Raw genomic sequence first — 21,467 nt, 5'->3', positions numbered from 1 at the left:
GAGAGATTACACAAGTTGGAGAGGATGTGGGAATGGGAATCCTCATCAATTGCTGTTGGGAATTTAGAAGGATCCTGGCATTGTGAAGGACAATTTGACAGTACCTCAAAAAACTAGCCGTAGATTTGCCATATGACCCAGCAATTTTACTGCCTGGTATATACCCAGAAGAACTGTAATCAGGGATACAAACCAATGTATGCACACCAATATACACATGTGGCATTATTCACTATTGACAAATGTTGGAATCAACCCAAATACCCATCAACAGATGAAAGAATAAACAAAATGTGGTGTATACATTGAATGGAATATTACTCAGCTGTTAAGAATACAGTACTAACACAGGATAACATGAATGAATCTTGAGGATCCTATGTTCAGTGAAGCAAGGCAGGCATTGAAGGACAAATACTACAGCACCTCTCTAATATGAATTAAGCAAATCAAGTTGTCTCAGAGGGCTAGAGACTGGAAGATAAGCTTATAGGAAATGGGGGTAGAGGAAGGTTCTGAACCAATGCCCACATGGGGAAAATCTATGCTAAAGTGGAGGTAAGTAGTTGTGCAGTGAAGGGATAAGACAGGGACATAGGGAAACAAATGGTTTGGGCTTTGCAGGTTTTAAGGGGGCTAGGGTTGGGACGATGGATCAGATGGTCCACAGAAACAGGGGGAGGGTTGGACAGGGAGCACATGAACATGGGAGATTGTTAGGTGCAAGGCTGAAACTATAATGTTGAGAAAAATCTTTAGAAAATATAATAAGGAAGGGTTACTGGTTTTAGGTGTTTGATGGAGGACATCTGGAACAGGGTACACCAGGGACAGGTTTCTAGGGAGTGTGAGAGTGCCCATCCTGTCATAGGAGACACATACAATGTTGTAACCCAATCCTGGGGAAGGCTGATCTTCTCAAACTGAGGGGATGGTGTCTCTTGAGAGCATGGATGGTCACCACTGGGGGAGAACAGACTAGTATGTCAAGCCCTCAGCATTGTTGCAAGTATCTATGAATCTAATCCTTCAAGCAGTGAAACTTAGGTGTCACTGTTGGCCCTGAAGTGTGGAAGAGAGATGAATAAAGTAGATGGAAGAGGGGGTAACTGTGGGACAATGGACATGTTCTTCATGATTATGCAATGTTGGATACAGGACATGTTAAATGTCACCAAAATTTTATAAAAGTGTATAGTCTAAAATGTAAACCATAATGTAACAAAAAATATATAAAGGTGAATGGACTAAAATGTAAACCATAGTGCAAAACATAATGTAACCATGGTTGGTAGATATGTTTCAATATTTGTGCCTCAGTTTTAGCAAATGTAGCATCTGCATGTGAAGCAACTGTTGCTGAGGAAGGGGGAAAAGGTGAGGATGTTGGGTATATGGGAGTTCCCTATATTCTTCATGTGACTTTTCATGACTTAAAACTCCTTTGAAGAGATAACAACAAAAAAAAAGATGTAAGACACAGGGAAGAAATGGAAGAGATTGCCTTGCCTTGTACATAGAGAACAACACCTGTTGCAGTGATGAAAGGCAAAATGTCAAAAAATTTTTTATATTTTTCACTGTTTTAATGTCACAATTAACTTTTTATTTTAGTTTTTCTACATATATTTTATTTCTAATCTTTAAACCTATCATGACTATGTCTTTTCCCTAGCCTTTGTATTTGGCAGTATATAAGGCTTCATTTTTAAAGGAATTTTGGATAACAGACTGGTTCAACTATGGCAGGGGAGGAGCATGGTGTGCAGTGTCATTGACAGGGGATGCATGGGTGGGAAGGAGTTCACCGGGGCATGCATGTGAAGTGTATTTACATGATCAGATTTTCTTTGGGTGTTGACATAATGGATGGAGTTTCACATAATGCCTGAGGGGGCTGGGTTCCCATCATGGGGTGCTCTGACATTTTCCCCAGTGGTATGGTGGCATTTCCCTAGGTGCTAGGACAGAGACGAGTGCAGAGAGATGGTCAAATTGTGGGCCTTTGATGCTGATGGCTATGCTTGTGATCCTGTGTGCCTGAAATTTCAACTTTGCCTAGAGCCTCAGGGTACCTAAGACTTACCTCCTGAGAGCCTCCATGTTGCTCAAATGGGGCCACACTCTAGGCCAAACTCAGCATATAGATCCAATGCCTTCCCCCAGTGTGGGACCTCACTCCTGGGTTTGAGCCTCTCTGGCACTTTGAGATTTCTACCAGGCTCTGTGTGGTGATGCAACTAGAAAAATTCCTTGGGTAGAAGGGGGAAATGGTAAGAACAAATGAGTTTATATGGCTAATAGACTTCAAAATGATTTGGGACATCATCAGAGAGGTCATGTTTATGCACATCTCAGCAGGATCCCAGAGACAGTCAATGTAGATACAACCCCAGGTAGTGGTGTTCCTGAAGGCTGCTGACACACGAAGGTCCTATGGTCACGGTAGATGGCTCTGGAGTTCAGTGCCTTTCCAGTAGGCCCCACTTTGGAATTTGTGCTCCTGAGTGTGATGGAGTTGGACTCAGATGTCACTTCTCTACACATGCTTCTTCTGTCACTTTTCCTAAAACTGCAGTTGGTTCTGGGATTGGTGTATTCCCAGGAGACATGAATCTCTGGACTGTACATGTGCCAGCTGGGCCCTGAGCCACAGCAGAGTTGCAACACCTACTCTCCTCTTTGTTGGACTTTCCCAGGTCAGCTCACAAGGAGGTGATGATGGTCAAACACCACACCAAGGAACTGAGAGAATCTACAACTCCAAGCAGGAGAATCCCATTCAGCAGTCATGTGGGACCCAAGCCCCCTCTCGATTTAGAGGTGGACTGGTCATCACCATCCCAGGATCCTCAGGATGGAAGAAAAAATATGGATTAGATTGGATTTACTAGTATTCTACTATAGAATTATTGTGACTCTAGCAATGGAAGAAACTGTGTCACTGCTGTGAAGATTGTGACCAATGGAGTTGCTGAGGACAGAGAGTGGGAAGAAGAGTTATGACATGGGGTCATTTTTTGGACTTGGAGTTGTCCTGAATGCTACTGCAGAGACAGATGCAGGACATTATATATACAGGTATTACCCACTAAATGGACTGGGAGTGAGTGTAAACACCAATGTAAACTGTAATCCATGCTGTGTAGCAGTGCTACAAAATTTATTCATCAAATGCAATGTGCCATGCTGTGAAAGAGGTTTTTGATGTGGGAGGAGTGGGTGGGTAGGGAGTGAGATATATGGAATCCTCTTATATTTTTAATGTAACATTTTGTATGATCTAAATATCTTTAAAAAATTAAATAAAAATCTATTTAAAATTAAAAAAGAAATTCAACTAAAACTTAATGTATTATATTATGGGGATGATCAATTCAAATTCTTCACCAATTGGGAGTCAATTGGGAGGGATCAATAACTCCCATCAAGGAAATCTAGTCATGAAAATCCCCTGCGTCAATAAATAGCAGAATTATATAGGTCATAATGTCTTAGTCATATCCCACAATCCTCATAGGCTTAGAAGGCTCAGACAATGCAGAATGAAGGAATTTGGGAGAAAATACATTTGAACAGTTTGAAATAATAAATGAATTCTTGTTCAGTATTAATCATCATCAGCTACAATATCTCTACGTTTCATTATTTTTGTTTGAGAAAATGTGTATACTGTAAATTCTCCTCTAAACTATCACTAACAATTACATCCATTTCATGGACAATTAATGAGAAGGCATCATAAACAGAGCTAGGATTAACTTAGTTCTTTGTACCTGAAGTTCACAAAGAAAATGATTGTATTCAATATGCTTGGAGAATTACATATTTTTAAAAATTTAATCCTCACACTAACCCTGCTGATAAATACTAATTTACAAATTTAACAAGTTTCATAAAGAGAGGTTCAGAAAGAAAAATATGACAAACTTACCTGTCCAGAAAAAGACACCTAGAGTTTGAATTTTTTCTTCCTGTATCCCAATCTTAAATAGCACAAGGGTTACATGCCACTCCTGGGTGTTACCTGGAATGTCACCATTCATATCGATAATCAGACCCTCACCATGTTTTCAAAGTGTTCTCTTTATATAGTCTGTTACCACAATTACACCCCATACCCAGATTTTCCTATTACAAGGAAAACTCCATTGCATTGGACCCACTTCCAAAACATCAGATTCTAACTCACTTAATGTTTATTATCAGTCAGTCCAAGCATACTTATTTCCGCATATTCTTCCTCAGAATGACATTCCTGATGTTGTTTTATTTACCTTACTCTGTCAATAAATATCTTACTATTTACCACTCCTACCCTCATAGGACGTGACTGTAATTATCAATCTTGTTTTTACTCATCTGACAAAGCACATTACTAATCTCTTGTTTTAGGTCTCAGTGAAGAATCACTACCCTAGTGCTTTCAAATATATCTGGGAAACAGACTACAGCTTGAAAATTGAGTCAATTTTCCACATTCCATAATCACTTCACATCCTACAGTTTTGAACATCATACTCTCTCACATTTCATATTACCTTCTAATAACCAGTTGTGTGATGTAATTTGAGAAGTCATCTCAATTTAATACCATAATATTCCTGGATTCACTATTTCTGCATTCATACCCATTAGTTAAGCCTTCTCTTTCATGAAGTGTCATATCACCTGATTGAATGTCTCCAACTGAATTACCATCTTTTGTTTCGTCCTGAAAACTTTACAAGCAATATCTGTCTCTTATTATAATCGTCTCATCATTTAACATCATTGCTTATCTTGTTAAGAATAAAAATGTAATCTGTGCCTATTTCCTCTGTCATGCCTGATATCTTTCTACTCTCATGATCAGTCTGCACTAGCATTTTACCCTGTCATCACACAGCCTAAAATGATCACTTAACATCAGTCTTCCTCTTTAAAAATCATGCTATCTCCAATAAGTGTCCTATGAATAAATCCATTTTGTGTGTCTCATTCTATAACTTGGAATTAAAGAATTAGACCTTTTGAGAACTTTCTTTTCCCTAGTCTTCTCTGACATCTCAGTCCCCTGAATGTATTCAAGCTATTTAGGTTATTTCTTCCCTTTTTGTTCTGCATGGTACTCTTCAAACTATATTATTAGAACATCTTAATACTCAATTGTAACCCCTTACTATCCCATTTCTGTAGCTGTCATGATATTCTCACACATTTATTTAATTACTTCAATTTATTGCACTCTCAGCCCTAAAATGACAATGAAGATCTCTATTTTCATAGGCAGAGGTACAGAAAATAAAATATAACTGAAGAAATTAACAACACAAACCCAGAAATCTAAAAAAAAATTTATCCTCCTATAAGAGATTACTTTCTGGTTAACTTAGTTGTCAATCAAGATAAGTATAATCAAGGCATGCTTCTTTAACAAAAAATTTCCCTTCAAATTGGATACATTTCATTTAGGATTCTTCCAGGTATCCAAGGGTTAAAATAGAAATCACTGCTCAAAAATGCACAAATACATATAAGGAAAGATATTATTTCAGCTCTGATCACTATAATCATACTTTATTTCCATGGCACCCCCTCAAACGTTGTCCCAAATAATAGTATGTTCTTTTGGCCTCTATTTTGTCATTTCTTCAGAAGTCTGTTCATTGACCCCAGCCTAAGATAGCTTTTTCCTTTCCTACAACCTCTATTAAAATTCTGCATTGGCCCTACTTTGGAGTTGGTGTTTCTGTGTGATGGAGCTGGACTCAGATGTGATCTTTCTTCACAAGCCTCTCTGTTACTTTTACCGGATCTGTAGTTGGTGCTGGGGTTTAGTGTATACCCAGGGGACCTGAATCTCTGGACTGACCATGTGATAGCCAGGCCCTGAGCCTCAACAGACTTGCAATTCCTTCACTCTGGTTTATTGGACTTATCCCACTCAGCTAACATGGATGTGAATAAGGTCAACCACCACATCAGGAAGCCAAGAGTGCCTACAACTGAAAGCAGAATTGCATCCAGCATCCATGTGGAATCTAAGCCCCGTCTTGGTATAGATGTGGAGTGGACACAGCCATTCTAGGGTCCACAGGATGGAGGAAAAGAGTGTGGATTAGTGTGGACTTACTGATATTCTCTTCATGAACTATTGTGATTAGTAATCAAAGAAAATGTGGCATTGGTGTGGAGAAAGTGGCCCATGGTGGCTGCTGAGGGTAGGGAGTGGGAGGAAGAGATGTCATGTGGGGGCATTTTCAGGACTTGGAGTTGTCATGGGTGGTGTTGCAGGGACAGTTACTGGACACTGTATGGCCTCCCATGGCCCACTGGGTGGACTGTGGGAGAGTGTGGGCTATGGTGTGGACCATTGACCATGAAGTGCAGCAGAGCTCAGAGATGTATTCACCTAGTGCAATGAATGTCTCATGATGATTGTTGTTATGGGGGGAGGAGTGGGGTGATGGGGCTGGGGGGTATATTGGGACCTCACATTTTTAAATGTAACATTAAAATATAAAGACAAAAATTTCTGCAATTTCTTCAGTTCACTCAAATAATTTTTCTTTAAACATTTATTTTTTTGTTCATTTGTCTCTCCTACTTGTCTAACTGCATAAAATTCTCCTATGAATATTTATTTTAGGTAAATTTCCCTTTGAAAATTAATAAATGAGTCCAGAGATACTGTATCTTCACAATAACTTCACCTGACCTCAGATTACCTTGGCCCAACTAGCTGCAGTAAATTAAATAATACCTTCTAAATAAAAAGAAAATTATTTCCAAATTAAATTAGAAGTCTCATGCCTGGTTAAAATTCTCTCCTTTCATTATCAGAACAAAAAAGAGCTGTGAAGGCAAAGAATTGAAGTTTTAATGAGGCTGCTTTCACCAAATTCTGTAGTCAGAGCTTCTTTCTCTCTACAAAAAGCACTGTTTTGATGGTGAATCCTCTTTTTTTGTAGCTGATAACCCCATCAGTCCTATAATCAAAAGTCATACCTTGATTATTTCAGATGTTATTCAAGATAAATCTAATAAAGTCATGCCTCGGTCATTCCCTTCCAATAGTCTCAAAATCCATCTTCTGCTGGGTCCATGAGGCTTCACAATTTTAAGAAATTTGCTTGTCCTGGGTAAGGAAAGTAGAGCATCTATAGCAAGAAAATTACTACTAATCTGTGTGTCTGAAAGGACATTTATCAGTCATTTCTGTAACTATAAAAACTTAAAAAATCATGTTGAAAAAATATATTCAAGGAAAATTATTTTAACTTTTCTTGGTGTATATTTTTCTACCAAGAAAAAGAAAGACCATGCAGTAAAGGTCTTGCTTTGTCAGATATTGCTTCAAACTTCAAAATATTTGGTGTCCCCAAAATAAGTGATTAAATTCACTGATGATTTTCATATGAATAAGATGGACTTTAAAGAATTTTTTTGCATTTATAACTACAAAATTATTCAGACACATCATGAAATATAGAAAAATAAAGTATTTCTGTAGGGAAATCAAGTAGTATATTTCCATTATAGGTGTAGGTATTTATATGCAAATAAATATTTTGTCATTTTCTTTTATAATTCACTCTTCTGAAATAAAAAAAAATTGCACATTATTATTTTGGTATAATACATTTTAGGTAATCAATCTCTCCCTTTTCATAGTTTTCTAATGTAGTCCTATGTGTTTTCAGTCTAATTTCTGTATCATTAGTAAAATAAAATCTATGTGTAATCTACCAAGCACCTTAGGAAGGAATAAAGTTTCTGTAGGAAAGCAAATAGTCCTGTCTATGTGCTTTATTTGAAATTAAGGAGACCTTTTATTTCTTCTTTGTAAAGAAAAAAATACATGTTGTCAGCATGGAATGCTTCTCTCATTCATTTATCCTTATCACCATGAGGCTTAGATTCACCAGCCATATTTAACTTGCTATTAATGAGAGTAGTACACTAGAGAAAGTCCTGAGCCCCTTCCCAGAGATCTCAACTTAATAATTACATTTGTTTCAAATCTATATAAAAGCCATATGAAAATCCCTCAATAGGGAGGCATATATGAGATTGTTTAGATCTCCTGTAATCCTTCTGATAAAACCACTTCCTCCCTAGCCTAGTTTGGTGTGTCTTCCTATTCTGCTGTGCCATGTGATGATCAGTGGACCATTCTGGTCACCTTCAATTTGGCAGTCAAATGGACTATTGTCCTCATGATAAGGGCACTGCTTGGTGGTCCCTAAAGATAAGATGTTCATGGCCTTTGGCTCTGTAGCTGCCAGTGTATTTTATTCTGAGACTTGGAACATGAGTTTCTTGCCCTGGAGACCTAGCATCCCTAAAGGAGGCAGGGCATGAAGGGAAACATGTTCTCTGTGTATTGTGTGCTGTCCTATTCAACAGCACAATAACTCTGGCTGAAGCTGTAAGTGGAAATTTGCCATGCTTGGTTTTGGGGAGGTGTAAGTTACACAGGCGGTGTTACTAACATTGGTTGTCCAGGTTCTTGGAACTTGTTTAGTCAAACTATTGAAATGAGAAATAATCAGAATTCTAAGGGAAAAATAGAGTAACACAATAAGCTGAATTATTAACCATTGTGAACAATTTGGGTATAAATTGACAAAAAAGTGAATGATCTGTCTTTTTAAGTAAAGCTGGCCTCAATATGCATTAGAGGATGAACATAAATGACCAGCACAAGGGTCCTTAGAGTACAATACTGTTCTGCAATTGCATCTATTCTGAAAAAATTTAAGTAAATGTGATTAGATTCCTTAGATTCCATATTTTATGGAGTTAGCCCAAAATAAAAATCTTGAGAGCTTGTTTCAGTCACAGTGTACTGCCAATTGTTCAGGACCTATATCCCCAACACTTGAAAGTCAAAAATGGCAAGGGTGCACCACACCAACCAGAAAAGAAATTAGTCAAACCTCTAAACCAAAGCAGGAGTGAAATAGCTGTAAGGATGGATGAATAAAAGTCTGTAAAACCCTCCCTGATTCTATCTGCACTGATGATGTTTTATTTCCAATGATGTTTTAGAGAATATCATTGCTAATATATTGATACTTGGGATTGTCACAACTCCAATATCACCTACACTGCCATATATGAGGGATAGAAATGAGCCTGAATTACCATTAGATTCCCCTGGAATTATCACCCCACCCCACACCCAGAGGGAAGAGACTTTTTTTCAGGATGCCTCGACATTGGAAGAGCAAAGTCAGGGCCAATTCTGTCTTTGACAACAACCTTTAGGACTGGATGAATAAAGACCACCATGGGGCTATCTATATACCCATATTCCATTTTCAATAGCAGACCTATATAACTGGAGAGATTGAGTCCACTGCTATAGAGAGCAACTGAAAAGTATTTTCAAGTCTATATTTGGAATCATCACAAAAAATTGGGCAAATATCCAATCATTAGCAAATGTAATTGTAACCTCAGATGAAAAACAAATTGTACTAGAAAAGGATCAAGAGCATGCTGAATTTTAGTCAGTAGAAACCTTCACAAAGCCACTCATGTCCTAGGGAGTCATACCATTCAAATAACTGACCCCAAATGGAACCTGAATGAACAAGGGGGCTGAAATAACTTGGATAATTACAAAGCATACATAATTGTGGGGCTCAGGAATAGGGTTCCCAATTGGAACCTGAAGGAACAATATCAATATTCAGGGTGAACAATGAACCCAAAAGTTTATGAATCCTAATAAAACTACTCTGAGTTAACTACTCTTCAGATTGTCAAAGGCCAAACATAAAGAGAGGATTTTGAGAGCAGCAAGAGAAAAGGAATGTATTACTTACAAGGAATTCTTAATAAAGCTAAGTGCTTTTCTGTCTTCAGAAACTATGGAGATAAGAAGGTATAAAATGTTTAAGTTCACAAAGAAAAAAAACTGCCATCCAAGAATTCATTATGTGGAAAACTATACTTCAGAAATGAAGGTGAGTTTAAAGTTTTAAAGATAATAAAAAACTGGGAGAGTATGTTACCAGGAGACCAAATCTATAAGTGATATCAAAGACTGTGTTACAGCCTGAAGACAAGGAAGAGAGCCTTGGACAAGAGTGTAGAAATGAAGACAAAATAAACTGGAGAAAACTACTGATACATGCAATAACTTGGATCAATCTCCATAGAATTATACTGACACAAAAAATGCTATTCAAAAATATCACATATACACATATACTGTAAGATTCCATTCATATATGTTTGAATTTACAGCACATGAAACTGTCCATTTTAAAAATATAGGATAATAAACAACTATTATAGGGAGGCAGACATGGCTCAACTGATAGAGCATCTGTCTATCTGTCTACCATATGGAGGGTCCAGGGTTCAATCCCCAGGGCCTCCTGGCCTGACTGGTAAGCTGGCCCATGCACAGTGCTGCCGTGTGCAAGGAGTGCCATGCCATGGAGGGGTGCCCTCACATAGGCATGCCCCATGAGCAAGGAGTGCACCCCACAGGGAGAGCTGTCCTGTGTGAAAAAAAGTGCAGCCTGCCCAGGAGTGGCGCAGCACACACAGAGAGCTGATGCAACAAGATGACACAACAAAAAAGATATGCAGTCTCCCAGTGCCACAGATAATGCAAGTAGATGCAGAAAAGCACACAGCAAATGAACCCAGAGAGCAGACAACAGGGGTGAACGGGAGAGAAATAAATAAGATAAATCTTAAAAAAAAACAACAAAAAACAATTACAATTATTAAGGAAAAATAAACAACCCAGAATAAAAATGGGAAAGATCTGAATAAACATTTTACCAAAACCTAAGGAAAAATGAAAAACAGTACAATTACCATACATCTGGCAAATTTGTAAATTATAAGTTTTTCAGTACCAAGTGTTTGTGGGAATATGGAATAAATAAAATTCTCTTTCTGAGATTGTATATTGCTGGATCCATTTTGTAAGTGATTTGGAAATAACATGTGATTAAAGATGTGCATATTCTGTAACCTGGCAAATAAAAAGGCATAGATTGATAGAATTAATTTCTAAAATAAGTCATTTTTGCTTTCTACAGAAGACTCACCTTAGATGCAAGGATACAACCAGGCTGAATATGCAAGGTTGGAATAAGTTATTCCATGCTAATAGCAATAAAAAAAGAGAAGGTATAGTGATACGAATGTCAGATAAAATAGATTTTAATTGGGAAACTGTTATAAGAGATGAAATATAGTACAATATATTAGTAAAAGGAGCAATTCACCAAGAAAAATAATAATATTTATCCACCTACCATAGTTGCGAAAAAATATGATACATACATAGTAAAACTGAGGGGGGAAATAAATGCCTCTACAATAATTATTAGACTTCAACACTGCAAGTCAGCATTGGAAAACTGTTATAAGAGATGAAATATGGTACAATATAATAGTAAAAGGAACAATTCACCAAGAAAAATAATAATAAATATTTATCTACCTACCATAGTTGCCAAAAAATATGATACATACACTAGCAAAACTGAGGGGGGAAATAAATCTCTCTACAATAATTATTAGACTTCAACACTGCAAGTCAGCATTACATAGAACACAGGATAATTAAGGAAACTGAAAGCTTGCCTAATATAAATAAATGAGATCTAATAGATATTTATAGAACATTACACTGCAAAACAGCAGGATATATACTCTACTCAAGTGCTCATGGATCTTTCTCCAAAATAGACCATATATTGGGACATAAGTCATAACTCAATAAATTTGAAGTTTTACAAAGCATATTCTCTGATCATACTGGAAAAGTGTTGGAAATGAATAACAGGAGTTATAAAGGAAAATTCACAGATATATGGACAGTAAACTATACACTTAATCAGTAGTTTAAAGGAGAAATTGCAAGAGAAATGAGTAAATACTTCAAGACAAATGAAAATGAGAACACAACATACCAAAAGTTAGGGGTTCCAGAAAAGGGAATGGTGGGAGTGAAATTTATACGCTTCCATGAGCACTTTAAAAAAGAAGAAAGAGCTGTAATAAAAGACCTAACTGCATACCTGGAGGAATTAGAAAAAGAATAGGAAATCAATCCCAAAACAAGCAAATGGAAAGAAATAACAAAAATTAGAGCTGAAATAAATGAAATGGAGAATTAAAAACAATAGAGAAAATCAACAAAACCAAAAGTTTCTTGGAAAAAAATAACAAAATCAATAAACCCTTAGTGAGATTAACAAATGAAAAATAAATAAAATAAGAAATGAGAAGGGTGACATTATCCCTGACCCAGAAGAAATAAAAGAGATTGGAAGAGGATAGTATCACTGTCAAAAACTGTATGCCAACTTTATTAGTCAGCCAAAGGGGTGCTGATGCAAAATACCAGAAATTGGTTGGTTTTTATAAAGGGTATTTATTTGGGGTAGGAGCTTACAGATACCAGGCCATAAAGCATGTTACTTCCCTCACCAAAGTCTATTTGGAGAAAGATGCCTGCTAATATCTGCAAGGTTTCAGGCCTCCTGGGTTCTTAAGTTCCTGGGGCTTGCTTTTCTCTGGGTTCAAGCTTCCATTTCTTGGGGCTGGCTTCTCTTCCCTCTGTGAATTTACTTCCCAGGGCTCCAGCTTAAGTCTTCAGCATCAAACTCTGACATCAAAACTCCAACATCAGAAATCCTCAACTCTGTTCTTCACCGTGCCTTTTATCTGTGAGTCCCCACACACCCACGGGTGAAGAGTAAATGCCCTAATCATAACTCGATCATGCCCAGGTTACAGATCAGATTACAAACATAATCCAATATCTATTTTTGTAAACCATAACTATATCAAACTGCTACACCAACCATCTAGGCAAAATTGATGAAATGCACAAATTTCTAAAAAACACTAACAAATCACACTGAACCTAAAAGAAATAGAAGACCTCAAAAACCAAATAAAATGGAAATTGAAACAAGCATCAAAATTATTCCCAAAATGACAGAGCTTGAAAAGGAAAGCCTAAGAACATTTATATTACTAGAAGGAAAGTTAAAAAAATCTAGCAATGGATTGTATAAAATAGTGAAACCTCATTTAAAATATGAATATGAGTGACATTGAATATATAAGAATGTTTTTTTTACAAAATATAAACACAAATAAAATGTAGAGATGAAAAGAATTGCAGCTATGTATGTCAGGGGAAGCATAGACAGATTGAGAGGTGATGAGTTTTGTTTGCTTTGCTGGCTGTTTTTTAGTATTATTATCAAAATAATGAAAATGCTCTGGGAGTGATTGGAGTGATAAATGCAAAACAGAATAGCACTGATTGTACACAGTGGATGGACAGATACCTTATAAATATGCATAAATAAAACTGACTTGTTAAAAAAAAAAAAAACACCAAAATGCTAAGTCCAAGAAAAGATGGCTTCATAGGTGAATTCTAGTAATCACTTAAAGATGACCTAATACAAATACTGCTCAAACTCTTCCAAAAACCTGAGCTGGAAGTATTGCTCCCCAAATCACTCTATGAAGCTAACATTGCCCTAATATCAAAGCTTGGTAAAGATGTTATGAAAAAGGAAAATTACAGCTCATGTTCTTTAATGAAAATAGATTCAAAAATCCACAAATGCCATTGCTAACAAAATAACAAAATACCTATAAAATATGATACATCATGATCAAGAGAACTTTATACTGGGTATAGCAGTTTGATATAATTGATGAATTCCAAAAAGAAATATTGGATTATGGTTGTAATCTTATCTGTACCTGAGCATGACTGAGTAATGATTAGGGCATTGATAAAAGGCATGGCAAAGAACAGAGTTCAGGGTTTCTGATATTGGAGTTTTGATGCTCGAGTTTGATGCTGAAGCCTTAAGCTGGAGCCCTGGGGAGATACAGACTCATTAACCTGATAGTCTATAACTGACCTTGTGAAAGAGGAAAGCCTAGAGAGCCTCGTCGACTATAGCTGATCTTGTGGAGGAAACACAGGAGCTGAGCCCAGAGCTGGTGAGGAAAGTAAATTATGCTTTGTGGCCTGGTAAATGTATGCTCCTACCCCAAATAAATACCCTTTATAAAAACCAAACAATTTCTGGTATTTTGCATCAGCACCCCTTTGGCCGACTAATACAGAATTTGGTATCAAGGAGTGGGGAAGAGCTTTTGCAATTCCTGAAATGCTGGAATGGTTTTATAATTGGGTAAGGGGTATTTATTGGAGGAATTGTGAGATGCTTGATGGAAAAAGGCCTAGATTGCTTTGAAGTGACTGAGGATAGCAATATCAATGCTAAAGAGACTTCTTATAATCCCTGAGAAGTAAATGATGAAACATTGGAAACTGGAGGAAAGGCAATCCATGTTTTAAAGTTGCAGAGAACTTAGCAAGATTAACTAGTGGTGGTGTACAGAGGGAAAATTTTTAAATGGCAAGCCTGGGCATTTAGCTGAAGAACTTCCCAAAGTAAAACCAGAGAATGTAGGTTGACTTCTCCCTGCACCTTATAGCAAAATGCTGGATGAGAGAGATATGCTAAGAACTGAACTGTTTGGCAAAAGGAAAACAGAGACTGATTCCAGAAGTTCCAAGCCTTTGCAAATCAAGCTCCCAGATGAAAGTGCCCCATTTGAGGACTTAACTAAACTTGGAACTGGTAAATCAAGACTGAAGCTGCAGTTATCTAGGAAAGACTTGTGGAAAGTCTTACTGTCTGAGGGCTTGTACTGCTGCCTCCTCCATGCTAAACTAACAAGATTTTTGAGAGAGCTGTATGAACAAAACGACTGTCAGCCTTGAATAAAAAGGACATGGAAAGGAAAGACCGAAGGAGAAACAGCTTTAAAAGGAAAACCACGGAAGCTTAAGATCTGGAATTAAGACTTCACTATGAGCCAAGAGTGGAACCCCATTCATGTGCACAGAAGGTGAGTTTGCCCTAGCAGTTGAAGATTGTGGATGTTCCTGTCCAATGTTCTGTGAGAGTTTTGCTGCCCCAGAGTTCAGAGGGGGTAGAAAACATTCCCCATGGATTAGGGTGGTTAAGGTAGGCATCCAACAGGTCTGAGAGGGATGGACCTGTCCCCCAAAGGTTAAGGAAGGCCAAGTGGTCAACTCACTGCTCTGAGAGAGTTGAGCCTGTATGCCAGAGGTTAGGGGGAATGTTACCTTCACACCACTATACCAGGGAGTTAAGACTCTAACCCAAAGTTTGGATGAAGTGTGGCAATCACCCCACTGCTCTTGGAGGAAGAGTTCTGGGGCTTGGTTGACACCCAGATGCTTGATGGTGGTACCAAGATGCTTGATCAGGGTGGAACCATTTGGCAGGACTGTGGAAAGGGTGGGACCCCATATGGCTCCAAGGAGAAGAAACCGTCATCCTAAGAATGACTCTCCGACTTTGAAATCTGAGAATGTCCTGAAGCTTTACTGAACTGTAGAGGACCCATGACTCATGTTTCCCTCCCAATTTCTCCTTATTGTAATGAAAATGTTTATCCTATATCTGTCCATTTGGATTGGAAGCAGGTGAATTGTTTTGTAATTTCAGAGGTCTATAGCAGACAGGACTTTGCCCCAAGACAAACTGTATTTCTTTAATTATTATGATATGATTTAGTACTTGCACTGCAACTGATTTAAGGCTTTTTTGAATATTGTAATGACTTTTTGGAATTCAGAGGGTGAAGTGTAGGAGTTTGATATAATTGATCAATTCCAGAAAGAAATATTGAATTATGCTTGTAATCTGATCTGTATTTGGGCATAACTGAGTTATGATTAGGGCATGGGTGGGGGGCTCATAGATAAAAGACATGGCAAATAACAGAGCTGAGGGTTTCTGATGTTGGAGTTTTGATGTTGGAGTTTGATACTTAAGCTAGAGCCCTGGGGAAAGAGACAGAGCTGTTGACTTGGTAGTATACAGCAGACCTTGTGCAGACAGGCAAAGCCTAGAGAGCCTCGTAGACTACAGCTGACTTTGTGGAGGAAACAGAGGAGCTGAGCCCAGAGGAACCCAGAAAGACTGAACCCTCACAGACATCAGCAGCCATCTTGCACCAACATGTGTAAACTGAGTTTGGTGTGATGAGGGAAGTAACTTATGCTTTATAGCCTGGTAACTGTAAGCTCCTACCCCAAATAGATACCTTTTGCAAAGCCCAGCAGTTTTCTGGTATTTTGCATCAGCAGCCCTTTGGCTGACTAATATCCTGGGTATGGAAGGTGGTTCAACATAAGAAAATCAATCAGTGTGATACACCACATCAATAAATTTAAAAAGAATTAATGCAAAAAAAAAGAATTAATGCATTATCTTCTTATGTGATGCAGAGAAGGCATTTGACAAAATACAGCACCTTTCCTTGATAAAAACAATCCGAAAGGTAGAAATAGAAGGAAACTTTTCAACATGATAAAGCGCATATATGAAAAACCCACAGGTAACATACTCAATGGTGCAAGACTGAAACCTTTTCCACAAGAATGCCCTCTCTTCCCACTGTTATTCAGTATGGTGCTAGAAGTTCTAACTAGAGCAATGAGGCAAGAAAAGGAAGTAAATATAATCCAAATATTAAACAAAACATAAAATTTTATTTGCTGTTGATAAGGTCCTATCATTAGAAAATCCAAAACAATCCACAACAAAACTATTAGAACTTATAGACAATTTCAGCAAAGTGGCAGGATACAAGATCTAGATGCAAAAATCAATAGCTTTCTATATACTATTAATGAGTAATCTGAGAAGGAAGCCAGAATAAAATTTGACTTGCAATATTGACTAAAAGAATCAAATATTTAGGAAAAAACTTAACCAAGGACATAAAGGACCCATACTTGTTTATTTTTAAAGATTTATATATTTATTTCTTTCCCCTTCCCTCCCCATTGTCTGCTCTCTTGTGTCTATTCACCATGTGTTCTTCTGTGTCCACTTGCATTCTTGGTGGCATTGGAAATCTGTGTCTACTTTTGTTGTGTCACCTTCTGTGTCAGCTCTCCATGTGTGTGACACAACTCCTGGGTGGGCTGTGCTTTTTTCACACTGGGTTGCTATCCCTGCAGGGTGCACTCCTTGTACATGGGGATCCCCTACATGGGGGACACATCTACATGCATGTTACTCCTCATGTGTGGCAGCACTGAGAATGGGTCAACTTACCATACAGGCCAGGAGGCCCTAGGTTTGAACCCAGGACCTCCTTTATGGTAGGCAGATGATCTATCAGTTGAGCCACATCTGCTTCCCAAGGACCCATATTAAGAAAACTATAAAACATCATTAAGAGAAATCAAGGATGATCTAAATAAAAGGATATTCTGTGTTCATCATTTGGAAGACTATACCACTAAGATGTCAATTTGATCTGAACCAATGTGCAGTTTTAATGCAATCTTAATGTATTTTCCAAAATCCTTCTTTGCAGAATTGAAGAAGCCAACTATCAAATTTATGTTGAAATGTAAAGCCCCCAAATAGCCAAAAATATCTTAAAGATAAAAAAGAATGTAGTTAGGAAATCCCACTTACAAATTTTAAAGCATATCATCTAACTTTGAGTGGTAGCAATGTCATGGTACTTGCATAAAGACAGTTTGACCAGTGGAATCAAATCAAGAGTTCATAAATAGACAAATCTATGGTCATGTGATTTTTTTTAAAAAAATTTATTTCTCTCCCCTCCCCCCCACCCTGGTTGTCTGTTCTCTGTGTCTATTTGCTGTGTCTTCTTTTTTGTTCACTTCTGTTATTGTCTGCAGCATAGGAATCTGTGTTTCTTTTTGTTGTGTCATCTTGTTGTGTCAGCTCTCTGTGTGTGTGGCACCATTCCTGGGCAGGCTGCACTTTCTTTCACACTGGGTGGCTCTCCTTATGGGGCACACTCCTTGTGCATGGGGCTTCACTTTGTGGGAGACACCCCTGGGTAGCATGGCACTCCTTGCAAGCATCAGCACTGCGCATGAGCCAACTCCACATGGGTCAAAGAGGTCTTGGGTTTGAACTGTGGACCTCCCATGTGGTAGACAGATGCCCTTACCATGGGGCTAAGTCCACCGCCTGGTCAAGTGATTTTTGACAAGAACGTTGAACACACTCAAATGGGTCATAATTACCTATTTATCAAATGGTACTGGGAAACTAAATACTCATATCTAAAAAAGAGGAACCTTATCTCACATCCTATATAAACATTAATAAAAAATGGATCAAGACCTAAGTATAAAGAAAAAGAACTATAAAGCTCCTAGAAGAAAATGTGGGAAAACACCTTCGAGATCTTGTGGCTAGTAATGGTTTCTTGCACCTTACACCCAAAGCACAAGCAACAAAAGAAAAACTAGATAAATGGGATTGCCTCAAAATTAAATACTTCAGTTCTTCAAAAGACTTTGTAAAGAAAGTAAAAAGGCAGCCTAATCAATTGTAAAAAAATTTGTGAAAAGTTATCCTGATGAGGGATTTATTTCCATGGTATATAAAGAGATCACACAATTTATCAACAAAATGACAAGCAACCCCATTTTAAAAATGGGCAAAATAATTGAACAAAAATTTCTCTGAAGTGGAAATACAAATCACCAAAAATACATGAAAAGGTGCTCAACATCATTAGCTATTAGGAAATTGCACACCAACACTCATCTCCCAACATATAGTATAGCCATTATTAAAAGAACAAGAGAAGAGTGGTGGGGTGGAGCCCACGTGTGCAGCAGTGGCTCCCCTATCTTCCCCTCTTTCTGCCTCCCCATCACCACCGAGCTCTGCTAGACCATGTGCTACTCTACCTGCATGCTGCCCAAGGTTGAGCAAATCCACCTCCAGCTTGGGCCACTTCCTTCCTCCTTCCCCTCGATTCCAATGGCCAGCTAGGCTGCACAACCACCACCCATTGTGCACAATTCCCACAGGAATGTGCCACCATGCCCCCGCCCAAGGTCATGCACAAGCCTCTGTGCAGTGGCATGAGATAGGGCCTCTGCCCTCCCTTGGGTCACCACCCAACCCAGCAGAAAGAGGAGCAGGAACAGTAGGACTAAGGGCCCTGCACTACTGTCACAGGACACCTCTGACTCATTACATTTTGAAAAGCATCTGTAGAAGAGGAAGGAGAAGATGGGTGTGAAAATATTTATTCATAGCTTCTCTTCCCACAGCCAGGAAATGCTTGGAAAGCTAAATATGCTGCAAAATGATGGACATTTTGGTAATATCATTATATGTATCCAGGACAAAATCTTCTGGGCACAAAAGGTGGTCCTAATGGCTTGCAGTGATTTTTTGCACCAAGCTTCTGAGTCTAGCTAAGGATGAGAATAAGAATGCTTTACATCATGTTATAGTGACTGGCTTTCTACCCCTTTCAGAATATGCTTACACAGGTACTCTGTCAATTAACACAGAAAATATTACTGATGATCTAGCTGTTGTCAGGTGCATGTAAATATTTAAATTTGCCAGCCCCTATTCAGAGTTCATGAAATGAAGTATTTTATGGAATACACCCAACAGCAAACCAGAAAAGGGTCTAGATGTGGGACAAAAAAGTTTCCAACTGCAATTTTACTTCTTGAAATGGAAGCATTTTTCCTTTGTCTTCAGTGTTGTGTGGTAGAAAGAATCATTCCTGTTCGTATAAAACCTACATAGTTATGCCCCCTGAAAGTCCTGCAAAGTGTAGCAAACAAGTTCTCCCCAAGTATTGAGTTCTACAGCCTCCTACTCAGAAGGTATAAATCAACTACCTGACTCTTCTTTAGCTTTTCCCTGGACTTTACATTTTGGAGGTGATTGAATGATGCTGTCTGAAAATGTTAAGCATGCAGAAAATAACCAGACTCAAGAATTTTCTGGCACATCTGAACCATGTAGGAAATTAGCCAATTATATGACTTGTGAGAGCACAATAACTAGTTTGCCTCTGGGCAGGGAAGAAGATGTCTGCATCAAAGTCAAATGTTAAATGATGAGGAAGTGTCCCAGCTTGTCAGTGCATCTCACTTTTCACTGAGTGATCAGCAGACAATACCAGGAAGTGTGCAAGTTCAAGAGGACCTTCTCATTAGTCCACTGTCTTTCTTCCTCTATAGGTGTAATGTCTCCTGTGTTTTTCATGATACAATAAAAACAACTCAGAAAATGTTTTTAAGTGCCCATTAGATACCTTTGAAATATAAACAAGGGTAAAATATAACAACTGGATTTAAAAAAATGCTAATAGCATTACAATATTTTTCCCATTTACACATTGGGAAAGAAAATACAGTTAAACAGCAGTTGATGGGCCAAAAGCAGAAGGTATGAATTGTGAATTATTTTCAATGTAAAAGAACAAAAAACACCATTTTTTAAAAAAAGAGCAGAAAACTACAAGTGCTGCAGAGAATGTGGAGAAATAGAAACAATCCTTAACTGTTGATGGGAGTATAAAATGTTTCTAACTCTGTGGAAGATGATCTGGTAGTTCATCAGGAAACAAAATATAGATATGTCATATGATCCAGCAATCCCACTACTAGGAATATATCCAGAAGAACTGACAGCAATGACCTAAACAGATATTTGCACACTAATGTTCATATGATATTATTCACAACTGCTAAAAGAGGGAAACAACCTAAGTGTCGCCCACCTGAATAATGGATAAACAAAATTTACTGTATTCATATAATGGAATGCCATTCAGCTCTAAGAAAAAAATCAATTTGGAAAGCGCAAGAAAACATGGAATAATCTTGAATATATATTGAAAGAAACAGGGCATACTCAAAAGAAGGAATATTGCATGGTCACACTGATAGGAACTAAATACAATGTGTAGACTTAGGGAGCTGGACTATGAAGTAAAGGTTGTTCAGAGATGAAATGGGATAAGAAGGGAGAGAAGACAGTCAATGTACATACTATAATGAGGTCAAATGTAAATATGTATTGGTTGGAAATGATAGTAACACATTATAATGAATACAACAAACACTTTTAGTTTTTGGATGTGATTGTGGCTGAAATGAGTAGTCTAAAAAGATTAATGTTAGTTGGAAAATAGCTGGAGGAAAATGTTGGGAATGTATGGCATTGATTTTGGAAATAGATAAGGATTGTATTTAATAAGATAAATAAAGGAATGTTCTACTTCAAGGTGTTAAGAATGGGGTGGTACATGGGAAAAACATACCTAATTATTTTATGGACTATTGTTAACAATATTTTAATGTTTTTGTAGCAAAAGCAAAGTTGGTACTATATTAATTCTAAAGGTAAAAAAAGAATATCTGGTCAAAAGTGGATTTGGCTCAACTGATAGAGCATTTGCCTACCTAGCATATGGCAGGTCCAGGGTTCAAACCCAGGGCCTCCTGACCTGCAATGGTGAGCTGGCCCATGCATACTGCTGATGCACACAAGGAGTGCCAGGTCACGGAGCAGTGTTCCCTGCATAGGGAAACTGCTTGTGCAAAGAATGTG

The 21,467-nt window shown here is 37.9% G+C and overlaps 1 pseudogene; it reads left to right on the top strand.

Annotated features, from left to right (window-relative positions):
• The first annotated feature begins 19,118 nt into the window (after positions 1-19,118).
• LOC101442158 (zinc finger and BTB domain-containing protein 44-like) lies at positions 19,119-20,162 on the top strand (annotated as a pseudogene).
• The last annotated feature ends 1,305 nt before the right edge of the window (positions 20,163-21,467 follow it).

The sequence above is a fragment of the Dasypus novemcinctus genome, chromosome 30 (assembly GCF_030445035.2).
Source record: "Dasypus novemcinctus isolate mDasNov1 chromosome 30, mDasNov1.1.hap2, whole genome shotgun sequence".
NCBI classification, from domain to species: domain Eukaryota; kingdom Metazoa; phylum Chordata; class Mammalia; order Cingulata; family Dasypodidae; genus Dasypus; species Dasypus novemcinctus.
Note: the sequence above shows the minus strand (reverse complement) of the source record. Positions and strands in the feature narration are given on the sequence as shown.